Source organism: Anomaloglossus baeobatrachus, chromosome 2 (assembly GCF_048569485.1).
Source record: "Anomaloglossus baeobatrachus isolate aAnoBae1 chromosome 2, aAnoBae1.hap1, whole genome shotgun sequence".
Taxonomy (NCBI): Eukaryota; Metazoa; Chordata; class Amphibia; order Anura; family Aromobatidae; genus Anomaloglossus; species Anomaloglossus baeobatrachus.
The window spans coordinates 137605825-137621059 of record NC_134354.1 but is presented as its reverse complement, the minus strand read 5'-3'; positions in this window follow the sequence as shown (position 1 = coordinate 137621059).

Here is a 15235-nt window from a genome sequence, read left to right as displayed (position 1 = left end):
GAGGAGAGAGAGAAGTGAAGTGGCAGTTAAGCAGCCTGAAGTTGGTCCGGGTGTGTGGCCCGGACGGATCAGCAAGGTTAGCAGACGGTGGTGACCGTTTGCAGGAGTGGCCTATTGGAGCTAACCGTAAGGACTGTGGACGGGCGGTGGCCTGGCGGTACCGGACCGGTACGCAAAGAGAAGCCAGCACCATCCGGCAGGGGCTTACGGACCCCGGCAAAGCTAGGAGTGAATTTGCCAAATCCGTTAGCGAAAGGAACCTCCTGGGTTTCCCAGCAGCCAAGTCCCGACAGAAGGCAACCGTCCAACCGAGAGAGGGAAACACAGTCACCGCCAAGGCTAAAGTTCCCAGGGTCAGAGCCTGCGGGCAAAAGGGGCTCCTCCAGCAACCATCCAAGCTGGGGAGTGGGTTACCGGTGGGAACCCATTGGAACCGTTACACTACATAGGTGCAGGGAAAGGCAGTCACCACCAACCTGCCAGGAGAAACAACACGGCAGCCGTCTGTGGGACCCGTCCATCCAGCCGCGTGTTTTACCGAGAACTGTGTCCTCATCATTGGCTGAGTGAGTACCACCGTGCCGTGCGGCACAGTGCTGCCCCCGCGACCCTGCACCTCACCAGGCCCCGTAACCCGCCTGCCATCCATCCCTACCCCATCACCGGGCCCCGGGACAACCAACTCCCTACCCACGGAGAGGAGAACTAACATCAAAGCTGCTCCCTGTCACCGCTTCCGGGATCCCCGTCCAGAGCAGCGGTGGTGTCACCAATATCACCACAACCGTGGGTGGCGTCACGGACAATAAACAAATCCCCACCATCCAATCCCCACCCTTTTCACTCACGGGCGAGGAGCGCCGCTCGAGCCCCCAGGATCCGGCCCACCGCTCGATTCACCACCGAGCAGCAGCAGCCGCAGCAGTGGGAGAGCGCAGCGTCCCCTCCTCAGCCCGCAACAACTGTCCACAATTTCACTGCAACCACAGATCTGCCGCAGATTTATCTCTGTGTAACAGGGCCTTTAGTTGATCTAATAAATAACGCAAAATAACATTTATTTCCAAAAATGTCCAAAATAAAAATATTTTTAGTAAACATAAAAATTCTAAATCAAGTAAAATGGGGTAAATAAATCATAACAATTGTAGCTGAGTATGTGTTATTAAGTCACATAACCACTCAGGATACTACAGATCCCAAAATCCTTAAGAGGTTAATGTCATGGCAGCTTGAGTCATCTATTCACTATAACAGAAAACTATGAATTAAATTAATAAAATCAGCATTTTTCTGGGTTTTTGGCCACCACTCTAGTCTTAGGTATACAAAAAATAGAAATAAATTGTAGAACATGTTCTAACAGCATACACATGAAAACTAGAACGTGGTAAAGTTCCATAAAATGGATTCAGCAAATGTGGGTTTTGGTACAAATGCAGTAAAATGCCATCCTGTGAAAAATAGACTTGCCTGGAGACAACAAAGGTCCACAGTATTAAGAATCCCAATAGAGATTACATGATATAATTCATAGCACTGACTAGTAAAGATTGATAGAGATGGAAAGATACTGGATTTCCAGCAATTACAATCTTTTATGATCTCATTCTCATCAGTCTCTACTCTACGTGTGTGTCTCAATGTGCCATAAAATGTAATAATAGATGATTACAGGATTATACTCAGATCTGTACATGATTAACAGGACATGGGGAAGAGGCCTTAGCTCAAAATTCTATTTAGGTAGTCAGCTGTAATTGCAATTCTTGTACTTTAATACCTTAATATAAGATGTGCTTCACACATATATACTATGTGGCTCTCTGTTCTGGCTCAGAGAGGTTAGTCATGGCCCGATAGATCATTTCGACATGGTTTTTCTTCCCTTTAATAAATAGATATGATATTGTAAACAAAATTAATAGCACAGGAGCCCTGCACCATACTTTCCCTTGCCTCTATCCCAATTATAAGTCTAGTGTGGTAGCAAAGATAACATTTTAAAGCTTCAGGAAATGAAAACACGTTATCGTTTACGATTTACGACTTTAAACAAAGCCTTCAAATTTACTTTGAAAACCTAGAGAATTTCATGAAATGTATCAAAAATGGGATAAAATATTTGGCTGAGAATATTAAACACATTTGTTTAGCACATGGGTAGTGCACATGTGCACCGATAGACTCCAAAAATATAGCACATATTTTGAAAAAGTTTTCAGATCTGCTGACACATAATAATGACACGCAATTACCAAAACCTTCTTACAAAAATAATTGCCGTGGTCTTCTAAAGCAAACCAAACTTTCATAGTTTAACTTCTATTTCCTGAACTACTGAAAAAAAGAAAGGTTATTGGTTACTTTGTATAAAGAGGCAAAATGCAGTATTGAGGCCTGTTTTGTGCATTTCTAGATCTCTACTTCCTTGTGTATTCTCCCTATGGGTTGTTTTAGAATAAATATTTAAATCACACAAAAAAGAGGACATTTCACCACATTTTTCATGTTGAACTTGACGCAGTATGTACAGTTGAAACCAGAGGTTTACATACACTATCTAAAATTGACTGTAAATTTGCTAGTAAACTAGGTAAAAAGGTCTTGGCAGTTTTCATTACCTGCTCAAAATTACAGTCAATCACATTTGTAGGTATTGTTAGTTACTTAGTGCTGCCTGCTGTAAATTTGCTAATGAACCACAGTTGAAACCAGAAGTTTCCATACACTATCTAAAAAGACACATCTGCATGTTGTTCTCACTATCTGACATGAAATCAGAATAAACCTTTCCTGTTTGAGGTCAATTAGGAACCGAAATTAATTATATTTGCCAAATGCCAGAATAATGAGAGAGAAACAATGTTTTAAGGCATTTTCATTACTTTCTGCAAAGTCAAAAGTTCACATACATTTCATTAGTATTTCGTACCATTGCCCATAAACTGTATGACTTGGGTCAAAAGTTTTGGATCTCCTTCCACAAGCTTCCCACAATACCTGGTAAGAACCACAAGCTTCCCACAATACCTGGTAAGAATTTGGGCGCATTCATTTCTGACAGAACTGGTGTAATTGAGCTATGTTTGTAGGTCGCCTTGCTCAAAACGACCTTTTCAGCTTTGCCCATACATTTTCAGTAGGATTGAGATTAGGGGTTTGTGATGGTCACTCCAAAACATTAACTGTGTTATCCTTAAGCCACTTTGTAACCAATATGGCAGTATGATGATTTCTTTGACTTTGACTTTCCAATGATGCTACACAAAGGAGCAGTGTGTTTCAGATGTACATTAAAATACATCCACAGGTGTGTCTCTAATTAACTCAGATCTTGCCGATAAACCTATCAGAAGCTTCTAAAGACATGACATCATCATATTATTTAAAGGCATAGTACTCTTAGTGTATGTAAACTTTTCACTTTGCAGAAAGTAATAAAAATGCCTTAAAACATTCTCTCTCTCTCATTATTCTGGCATTTGGTAAATATAAATAATTTTGGTTCCTAATTGACCTAAACCCAAACAGGTTTATTCTGCCTTGTCAGATAGTGAGAAAAACATGCAGATGTGTCTTTCCAGATAGTGTAGGTAAACTTCTAGTTTCAACTGTAATAGTAACCGCAGAGAGGAATTATTTTTTTTTCCTCTTAATTTGACCTCTCTGTTGCAGATATATCAGCAATCAAAGTATTTGACACCTAATGAGAGGAGGTACATGTCCCTCAATGAAAACTCTGATAATACCCACTTGGATTAAAAAAAAAAAATTAACTTGTTAGGTGCCAAATACTTTGATTGCCGATATCTCCACAATAGAAAGGTGAGATAAAAAAATATACTGTACTGTATATATTTTGCTCTATTGCTATTATTACATTGTATGTGTCCAGTTCAACATGAAAAGGTGAATTTCATGTTCAATTTGATATGTAGACATTCTGATTATTTTGAGCCATTTTATTGGATTTCATATACAGTTATGACCAAAAAATGCATTTCTACCAGAAAATTACTGCAATTATACTTTTTACTATACACATTTATTTCCTTTGTATGTATTGAAACACCACAAATAAAAAAAGAGAAAAAAGGCAAATTGAACATAAATTCACACAAAACTCCAAAAATGGTCAGGAGAAAATTGTTGACACGCTCAACTTAATATTTGGTTGCACAACCATTTCAATTAATCCCTTCCTATAACCATCAACAAGCTTCCAACACCTCTTCAGTGCAATTTTGGATCTTTCTTCTTTTGACATCTGCTCTAGATCTCTCATATTTGAAAGATGCTTCAACTTCTCCCCTTTTTATTTAGTTTCAGGTGTGATTTTTCACATTGCCCCACACCTTTTATTTGCTACAGGTGAGTTTGAACGAGCATCACATGCTGGAAACAAAGTTGTTTACCCTCAATTTTGAAAAGGTGCCAACAATTTTATCCTCTCCATTTTTGAGGGTTTGTGTGAATTATATCCAATTTGCCTTTTTTCTTTTTTTTTGTGTTGTTCTAATACACAAAAAGGAAATAAACGTGTATAATAAAGCATGTGTAATTGCAATAATTTTCTGGAAGAATGACTTAATTTTCTGGAACAATTTGAAGGATGCAAAACACTTTTGGCTAAAACTATATTTGAAGATATTCTCCCCTACAAGCAGGCCGGAATGGGCCCCTGTGGAAGAACAATATATGGGCCATTTACAAGTACTTTGGAGGTACAAGAGGGTCCCTTTATGTCTTGCGCCCCAGTGTGGCTGCACAGGTGGAACCAATGATATGTCCACCCCTGCGTACAAGTAATATTTGCTTTTTATTTAATAGAAGGCAAAATAGGAGTGCTCAATGGCGATAAGAAGCTGGGAATAGTAGAATCTACTCACCTTGTGACGCTGTGCAGATTAGGTACAACTCTGATGAGAGTAATAGTGATGTAATATTTTTCATATAGACTGCTGCTCCACCAAGAGCAGTTCATTAAAACAATTGCAAGGCAAATATCGAAGAAAAAAACTTTATAGTGGGCAATGTCACTATAAAGACAAGGATGAGACGGTGTGGAGAAACAGCAAACATTTATGAAAAGACAGCAACGCGTTTCAAAAGTGATCAGAATTTTTCCTCAGGCTATCATACAAAAAAGTATACAAAGAAGTTGTTAAAATAAGTTGTTGTTACGGTCGTCCCCCTGCTGTTTTGAGACTAGTGACAGCCTTAAGCTGGGTTCACACTAAACGACAGCGACAACGACGTCGCTGTTACGTCACCATTTTCGGTGACGTAACAGCGACCTTGTAAGTCGCTGTTATGATCGCTGCTTAGCTGTCAAACACAGCAGAAGCAGCGATCATAAGGTCGCTGTGCTACATGTTCAGAGAGCAGGGAGCCGCGCTTAGCGCTGGCTCCTTGCTCTCCTGCAGCACACATCGGGTTAATTAACCCGATGTGTGCTGCAGCTACATGTCACAGTTCAGAGAGCAGGGAGCCGCGCTTAGCGCTGGCTCCTTGCTCTCCTGCAGCACACATCGGGTTAATTAACCCGATGTGTGCTGCAGCTACATGTCACAGTTCAGAGAGCAGGGAGCCGCGCTTAGCGCTGGCTCCTTGCTCTCCTGCAGCACACATCGGGTTAATTAACCCGATGTGTGCTGCAGCTACATGTCACAGTTCAGAGAGCAGGGAGCCGCGTTTAGCGCTGGCTCCTTGCTCTCCTGCAGCACACATCGGGTTAATTAACCCGATGTGTGCTGCAGCTACATGTCACAGTGCAGAGAGCAGGGAGCCGCGCGCACTGCTTAGCGCTGGCTCCTTGCTCTCCTTGCTACAGTACGCATCGGGTTAATTACCCGATGCGTACTGCAGCCACATGTCACAGTGCAGGAGCCGGCACTGGCAGCAAGAGCGGAGGCCGGTAACCAGCGTAAACATCGGGTAACCAGGGAAAGGTCTTCCCTTGGTTACCCGATGTTTACGCTGGTTACAGCTTACCGCAGCTGCCAGTGCCGGCTCCTGATCGCTTCATTTCGTCGCTCTCTCGCTGTCACACACAGCGATGTGTGTGTCACAGCGGGAGAGTGACGACCAAAAAATGAAGCTGGACATTCAGCAACGACCGGCGACCTCACAGCAGGGGCCAGGTCGTTGCTGGATGTCACACACAGCGACAGCGACGGGACGTCGCTGCAACGTCACAGAAAATGGTGACGTAGCAGCGACGTCGTTGTCGTTGTCGCTGTGTGTGACACCAGCTTTAGGACTGGAGCCACCCATCTCCATTTCGGCTCAAAGATTTAAACGAGGCTTTAGCATCTCATGAGTTAATTTCAGCTTTGTTGCCAGCAACTCTGAGCAGAGCAGGTCAGCTGTTGCTGGCTTGGGCCCGCGCCCATTTAAGTTAAACACTAGAGCTTTCCCAGCAGGCCTTGCTGCTGTTAGAATCCATTTCTACTTTTGACAACCTGGTGGAAGGAACTGCTGAGGTATTCTCCTGTGCCCATCCACTTGCTTCTATAGAGTCCATCTGCTACAGTTTAGTTTGGTGTTTTTTATCCTTCTGTTTATTCCCCTCTGTCTTTCTTTTCCTTCCTTGTTTATTAGTTGAGTGGTGAGTCTAGTGTACACGTCAGCCTACTCACTAGACAGGGTGAGTTTAGGGCCAGCTGAGTGACCCAAATATCCTGTTCGTTGACACATTGAAAGAACCTGTATAGGTTTGCTACCGAGCTCAGTAGTCAGCTTGAGGTGAGTGCAGGAGGTGCCCCCTTAGTGCTCTCCCTAGCAGCAGGGACCTCCATTGTATTGTTACCCCGGTGTTTAGCCTTTGTTGTGATGTTTTTTTGTAGTGCGTTACACACCTTTTGTTCTGATTGCATGTGTCATGTGTTATATACGTATATATTCTATTCTGTGCGTGACAGTTGTTTTGTACACTTCTTTGTTTGATAATCTGAGGAAGAAATCTGATTGATTTTAAAAACTCAATACGGTCTATTAATGAACGTTTGTCGTTTTTCTACATCTTACAGTTGTCTACATCGTGACAGCACCCACCAAGTTTCTTTCTAATATTTTTGCTTTGCAATTGCTTTTTACTTACAGCACCCCATACAACCTGTACAGCAGCCATACAGCCTTCATGCACTACCTCGCAGGTTTTGTGCATAATTTTTACTTTACTATAAGGCTATGTGCGTACGCTGAGTATCTGGTTGCAGAATTTTCTGCACCAGATCTGCATCTCTTTACAGAAAAAATGAGCATTTTGCCTCATTTTTGACATGTCTTTGGTACACTTATTGCATGCGTTTTTCCATGGGTTTTTGATTAATTTGGGGTGGAAAAGGCTGGCAAAAACGCAGAAAGAATTGACATGCTGCAGTTTATTTTCTGCACCATATCTGCAAGGAAAAAAAAGCAATGTGTGCACAGCACTTCAGAATTCTCATTGACTTTGCTGGCATAAGGATAGACTTGCAGTTTTGTGACAAAACTGCATCCAAAAACGCAGAAAAAAAACGCAGAAAAAATGCAGCGTGTGCCCATAGCCTAAAACTGACAAGTAATGGAGATAAGCTGAAAACTGCTTAATCAGCTTCTTTGAAAAGCTGTATTACTGAAAAGATCCAATTCTACAAAGGCGCTCAACACAGTGAAATCCTAGGTGCATTGCCTCCTGGGAAGTATGCAAATCAAAAAAGGTCAGTGGAGCCTCTGTTAGGAGACTCAACACAGAAAATAGCCAGATATCCCTCTGGGAAGAACCTAGCCAAGGATTGGCTCTTTTTAGGAGACCACCAAAACCAAGGGCAATGCACCTAGGATTTGACTATGTTGAGCGCCTTTGCTGGCTGCCAGCAGTGTTTCCTCTGGCTGGTCTCCCCGAGATCAGTGATTGTTTTGTCTTGCTGGTCTACTAGGCATTACTCCCACCTAGCCAGAATCCTACTCCACACTGATGAGGGGCAATACCCCGAAACAGCTGTCTGTGGATGGATACCTGGCCTTGGTATTTCCCTTGTCATATCTTTAAACTCATCAAAGAGTTGGATATTGACTAAAAGGGTGACTTAATATGGTAGTTATGGTGGTCTCCTAAAAAGAGCCACTCCTTGGCTAGGTTCTTCCCAGAGAGATATCTGGATATTTTCTGTGTCGAGACTCCTAACAGAGGCTTCACAGACCTTTTTTGATTTGCATTAGCATATCATAAAAGATAATTTAGAAATACTTTTTCTAAAGATCTGTTTATCTATTTTACTAGATACAGGGACAGATAAGCAGGGATTCGAAATATGTACCCAGAAATGCTAGCAGTTCTGGGTTCATATTTCACCTGACAGGTTCACTTTAAGGGCTCCCATAATCTAAGCCATGCTATGTTGGGTTTTTTTTACTTTACACTTTGCCATTGCCACTTTTTTTCTAGCCATAAACTTTGCACAACATTACAGTTAACTTTTCATAATCCTTTCAATCAAAATTATTCCTCCATTGTCAAAAAGGAGCTACATGTAAACAAAGCAAAATATGCCAACAGGCCGCAGTATAGGTGTGGTGTGTACCATTGTCCAATTTAAACTAATAAAACTGGTGTTCAAAAAGATCTACTGTATATGATATGTATATATATATAATATATATATATATATATATATATATATATATATATATATATATATATATATATATATATATATATATATATATATATATATATAAATACACAGTGCTGGCCAAAAGTATTGGCACCCCTGCAATTCTGTAAGATAATACTCAGTTTCTTCTTGAAAATTATTGTAATCACAAATTTTTTGGTATTATTATCTTCATTTAATTTGTCTTCAATGAAAAAAAAAAATTGTCATAAAGCCAAATTGGATATAATTCCACACCAAAAATAAAAAAGGGGGTGGACAAAAGTATTGGCACTGTTTGAAAAACCATGTAATGCTTCTCTAATTTGTGTAATTAACAGCACCTGTAACTTACCTGTGGCACCTAACAGGTGTTGGTAATAACTAAATCACACTTGCAGCCAGTTGACATGGATTAAAGTTGACTCAACCTCTGTCCTGTGTTCTTGTGTGTACCACATTGAGCATGGAGAAAAGCAAGAAGACCAAAGAACTGTCTGAGGACTTGAGAATTCAAATTGTGAGGAAGCATGAGCAATCTCAAGGCTACAAGTCCATCTCCAAAGACCTGAAATTTCCTGTGTCTATGGTGCGCATTGTTATCAAGAAGTTTAAAGCCCATGGCACTGTGGCTAACCTCCCTAGATGTGGAAGGAAAAGAAAAATTGACGAGAGATTTCAATGCAAGATTGTGCGGATGGTGGATAAAGAACCTCGACTAACATCCAAACAAGTTCAAGCTGCCCTGCAGTCCGAGGGTATAACAGTGTCAACCTGTACTATCCATCTGCGTCTGAATGAAAAGGGACTGTATGGTAGGATATCCAGGAAGACCCCACTTCTTACCCCGAGACATAAAAAAGCCAGGCTGGAGTTTGCAAAAACTTACCTGAGAAAGCCTAAAACGTTTTGGAAGAATGTTCTCTGGTCAGATGAGAGAAAAGTAGAGCTTTTTGGGAAAAGCCATCAACATAGAGTTTACAGGAATAAAAAGAGGCATTCATAGAAAAGAACATGGTGCCTTCAGTCAAACATGGCAGAGGTTCCCTGATGTTTTGGGGTTGCTTTGCTGCCTCTGGCACTGGACTGCTTGACCGTGTGTATGGTATTATGAAGCCTGAAGACTGCCAACAAATTTTGCAGCATAATGTAGGGCCCAGTGTGAGAAAGCTGGGTCTTCCTCAGAGGTCATGGGTCTTCCAGCAGGACAATGACCCAAAACACACTTCAAAAAGCACTAGAAAATGGTTTGATAGGAAGCACTGGAGACTACTAAAGTGGCCAGCAATGAGTCCAGACCTGAATCCCATAGAACACCTGTGGAGAGATCTCAAAATGGCAGTTTGGAGAAGGCACCCTTCAAATCTCAGGGTCCTGGAGCAGTTTGCCAAAGAAGAATGGTCTAAAATTCCAGCAGAGCATTGTAAGAAACTCATTGATGGTTACCGGAAGTGGTTGTTTGTAGTTATTTTGGCTAAAGGTTATGCAACCAAGTATTAGGCTAAGGGTGCCAATACTGTTGTCTGGCCCATTTTTGGAGTTTTGTGTGAAATGATCAATGATTTGATTTTTGTTTCATTCTCTTTTGTGTTTTTTTCATTGCAAGCAAAATAAATGAAGATAATAATACCAAAGAATTTGTGATTGCAATCATTTTCAAGAAGAAACTGAGTATTATCTGACAGAATTGCAGGGGTGCCAATACTTTTGGCCAGCACTGTATATATATACACAGTATATATATATATATATTATATATATATCCTTTTTTTTTTTTTTACAAAATTCAACCCCTTCCCAAAAATGATGTACGGTAATAAAAAAATACAAAGTAGCTACACATCCAAAAAGCCAGCACCTGCAACGTGGTGCTGAGTTACTATAGCACGTATGGATATAAAATGTGAAACAGTTATGCCAAGAAAGAAAATAAAGCCCCTAAATCAAGTATTTTATTTCTAAATGAGTTACTGTAAGAAATATTAGATTTCTGGGGATTAGATCATTTTAATAATTTAACTTAATTATATAGAGTCTTCTGATTCCCACAATCTTTGCTATGTGTCATTAATATGACAAGTATGGTGTAATGTCCCTGGAGTTTTTCATTTCTTTGGTCCTGTTGTTTTCCCCCAAAAAATGTTTGTATTTGAAATTAGACTGTGTGCTTTGTTAGGAAATGAGCTAATAAAATGCTGAACATTTCACCTGAGTTCTATTAATCAGTGTTTAGAACAGTACGTTATGACATATACAATACTTCAAAAGCCCAGTGTCATTCCTAAAGAAATATCACTGTAGTGGTTGAAAAATTCCTTAAAACTATACAGCTCAATGAGAAAGAATGATTAATCTTAACTTTTATTATAATTGATTTATAAATAACCCAGGACATATTAGAAAACTGCAGTCAAGTAACACATATTTTAGAGATTACTCAGGAAATGTCTAAATTACACCACACAAAAAAACCATAAAAGCCAAAACTTCACTAATGTGATATAATTTCAATCACATATAGAATTGTTGTCACTGTCTCAACGCGTTTCGTTGTCCCTGTGTAACTCGTCTCATCAGAAGACACTATAAAGTTCATTATTTGATAGGAGACTCATACCTATAAAATCATTATACATAAATAGGTAGTCCTATATACATACAGTTGAAACCAGAGGTTTACATACACCATCTAAAAAAGACACATCTGCATGTTTTTCTCACTATCTGAAAAGAAATCAGAATAAACCTTTCCTGTATTAGGTCAATTAACATTACTAAAATTATTTATATTTACCAAATAAAAGAACAATTAGAGAGAGAGAATGTGTTAAGGCTCTTCCAGGAATCTCGTGTTATGTCGCTTCGTCCCTGATGCCAATCAGCTGAAAAATAAAACTTGGAATATTAACATAGGTGTGTAGGAATTTTATATCCACTGTATGTACCACTAAATCAGCAGAAACTACATTTCACCATATAAAAAGTTCTTTGTTAATTAAAAAATAAAAGGTTTTGGGTCTCAAAATGTTGATGACACAAACCAAACATTTCTTTTTACAGATTTCTGAATCATTTTAGACACTAAAACAAAAACTATACAAATTTGGTCATTTCTATTGCACAATTAAGGCCATAATAATACACCCCGATAAACAAAGTCAGAATTGTGAAATGTTACGATAAAAGAAATCATTCGAAACTACAACTCTTCACACAAAAAAAACAACGAAACTAGCTATCATATGCATATGTTGACAGAAAAATAAAGAGTTATGGCTCTTGGAAAACACAACAGTGCAAAACCAAAAAAATAGTCCGCAGCGGGAATGGGATGCCGTAGACCTTAACCCTTTCCCGTACGGTCAATGTTTAGTTTTGGTACTTACATTTTTCCTCTCCTTCTTCCAAGAGCTGTAATTTTTTATTTTTCTGTAGAAAATTTTGACTTCTCCACTCATATCTAATAAATACATTGGAAAATGTACAAGGACACTCTTTTGAATGACACTGAATGGGTCAGCTTTTAACACAATATACTAAGGACCAAACAAAAATTTGCGTTGAAGAGGACAGGCTATGGGCAAAAGTTTGGTGAATTAGAACAATTCCTTTTAGGCCTGTTTCACATGTCAGTGAAAAACATAGACGTTTTTCATTGACGTGTTAAAAACGCATATGTCCCTCCGTGTGTCGTGATTCACGGCACATGTGGGTTATCCATGTGCAATCTGTGATGCATAATCCATGATACGTGATTGCACATGGAGATAAACTCACCTGTCCCCGCTCCTGCTGTCCACGGTGCTGAAAAGTCCCACGATGCAGCATTCTTCCGCTACTGTCTGACCTCTGCAGCTACTTCTGGGTCGGCTGTGCCTTAATATATGCATATGCATGCCAATTGGCCGGGCAGGAAACTGGAGAGAGCAGAAGGCAAACACAGCATTGCTGGAGTACGTTTAAAAAGCTTTTTATTTTCAAGTCCGTGTTTTTCTGGTACGAGTTTCATGGCTCACACCATAGTGTGGTCCGTGGGACATGAGTGATGCCAGAAAAAAATGGACATGTGTCTGTGCGGAGCACTCGGACATGCGTGTACGCTGCATGGAGAAAAATTACTGATGTGTGCGCAGACCCATTGATTATAATGGGTGACATAGGTCAGTGATTCTGGTACCTATAAAATATGTCACATACGTACCAGAATCACTGACGTCTGAAATAGGCCTTAAGTTTATGTCCTAGTATAAGGATAGATCATCAATAAGAAAGTGCTATAAAACCCACTTTAAACACCATATCATCTCCCTATATGTTAATTGCTACTGGATTTTCCAGTGGAAATTCTGCAGCGAATTTCAGTAGCAGCATTATGGATGATATATTACCAAATGTCATTCAAGTGCATGAATACATTTATATGCAGTGAATTTTAAATCCACACCTTGTCAATGTCAATTTATGCTGCTGAAATTTTTCACCAGGTATTTCAACCTTTGCAATGGATGACATCCTCCACAAGTCTGCAGAAAATATGTTTGTTGTTTCTTGCTGAAGATAACTCTTAAGTAGAGATGAGTGAACCCGTTGAAAGTTGGTTCAGCAGGACTTTAGATAAAGTTCGGTTTGAGACAAGGATTTCACTCGAATCCCAATGGAAGTCATTGATTTGGCAGTTCAGCTCTCCACCCACCTGCAGCCAGTCATAACCAGAGCACTTCCAGGAGAGGGTGGAGAAGGCTTTTTCCATTTTTTTAAATTTTGGTGTACACTATATCAGATAATGCTATTGTTACCCCAAGTGCGAGTCATTCAAACACTGCATGCAGCTAGCACTGGGCCAACCCTAGTTAAATGAACAGAGTTAAACAATAGCTATTACCAGTCTGGAAATACCTTTTTATAAATAAAAAAAAGAGAGTGGATGTCCTCAAACTTTTAGAGTTTTCTAATTAACACTCATTAGCAAAAATGATCAGAAGGGTCCGACTCCCTAATGTATGCTAAAGGACATGACGTTCTAGCCTATGTCTGGTCCAAAACTCCAAGCTGTGGCATTCCAGCTTGACTCAAGCTGCACACAAGGTTATCCTGGAAAAACAGTTGCTTTCTTCTGATCAGGCAATGTTCCTCAACTCTGAGGACTGGTTTTTCCAGCAAGACAATGCTCCATGCCACACAGCTAGGTCAATCAATGTGTGGATGAAGGACCACCACGTCAAAACCCTGTCATGGCAAGCCCAATATCCAGACGTGAACCCCATTGAAAACCTCTGGAATGTAATCAAGAGGAAGATGGATAGTCACAAGCCATCAAACAAAGAAGAACTGCTTAAATTTTGCTCCAGGAGTGGCATAAGGTCACCCAGAAGAAGTGTGAAAGACTGGTGGAAAGCATGCCAAAACGCATGAAAGCGGTGATTAAAAATCATGGTTATTCCACAAAATATTGATTTCTGAACTCTTCCTGAGTTAAAACATTAGTATTGATATTTCTAAATGATTATGAACTTGTTTTCTTTGCATTATTTGGTGTCTGTAAGCAATGCATTTTTTTGTTATTTTGACCATTTCTCATTTTCAGAAAATAAATACAAATTTTTTTGCTTAGAAATTTGGAGACATGTTGTCAGTAGTTTATAGAATAAAAGACAATTTACATTTTACTCAAAAATATAACTATAAAGATAAAAATCTGAAAAACTGAAAATTTGGTAGTGGTCTCAATTTTTGCCAGAGCTGTATACAGTGTGTCCACCCATCTCCTGTCCACAGCCATTAACTTGAGAACGGCAGCAGCTATAGGCATAGAAGTGGTGTCTAGGTATAGTAAAGTAGTCATGCGCTACACAATGAAACCACCTATAGCGCCACCTGGTGGAAATCAACGGAGTTAGCATTTCTCTAAAATGGAATGAGATAGAGAAAAAAAGTGAATTAAAAAATTGTAGGGCATCATCAATTCAATACTAATCGACACCTTGCATACAGAAATGCTATGATATGAAACCTATGACCCCCCCAAAACATTGAGTGCTGGTCACGCATATTGCGCTCATTTAACTTTGATGCTCAAAGTGGCCACTGTCAGCTGCAATGCACATCTGGACTCTGGACAGCATACTGTATCTTGCTGCACGTTGTGCAATATGGTAGGTGACACGTTTGCACAAGCATCTGTGATACGTCGTTGTAGGTCCTGCAATGTTGGTGGAGGGGTCGCATACACCTGCTCTTTGATGTGACCTCACAGAAAGAAGTTCAAATGGGGTCAGGTCAGGTGAGCGTGGAGGCCACTCCATGCAGCCACCATATCCAATGACTTGTAGGAAGGTCTCCATGAGGTATCACTTCACGTCCGCAGCCTTGTGAGTTTTACATGTTCTAATCATAGCATTTCTGTATGCAAGGTGTCGATTCGTATTGAATTGATGATGTCCTACAACTTTGCAATTCACCTTTTTTCTTTATATCGTTCCGTTTTCGAGATAAAAATGCTAACTCCATTGTTTTCCACCAGGTGGTGAAATAGGTGGTTTCATTGCGTAGCGCATGGCTACTTTACTATACCTAGACACCACTTCCATGCCTAT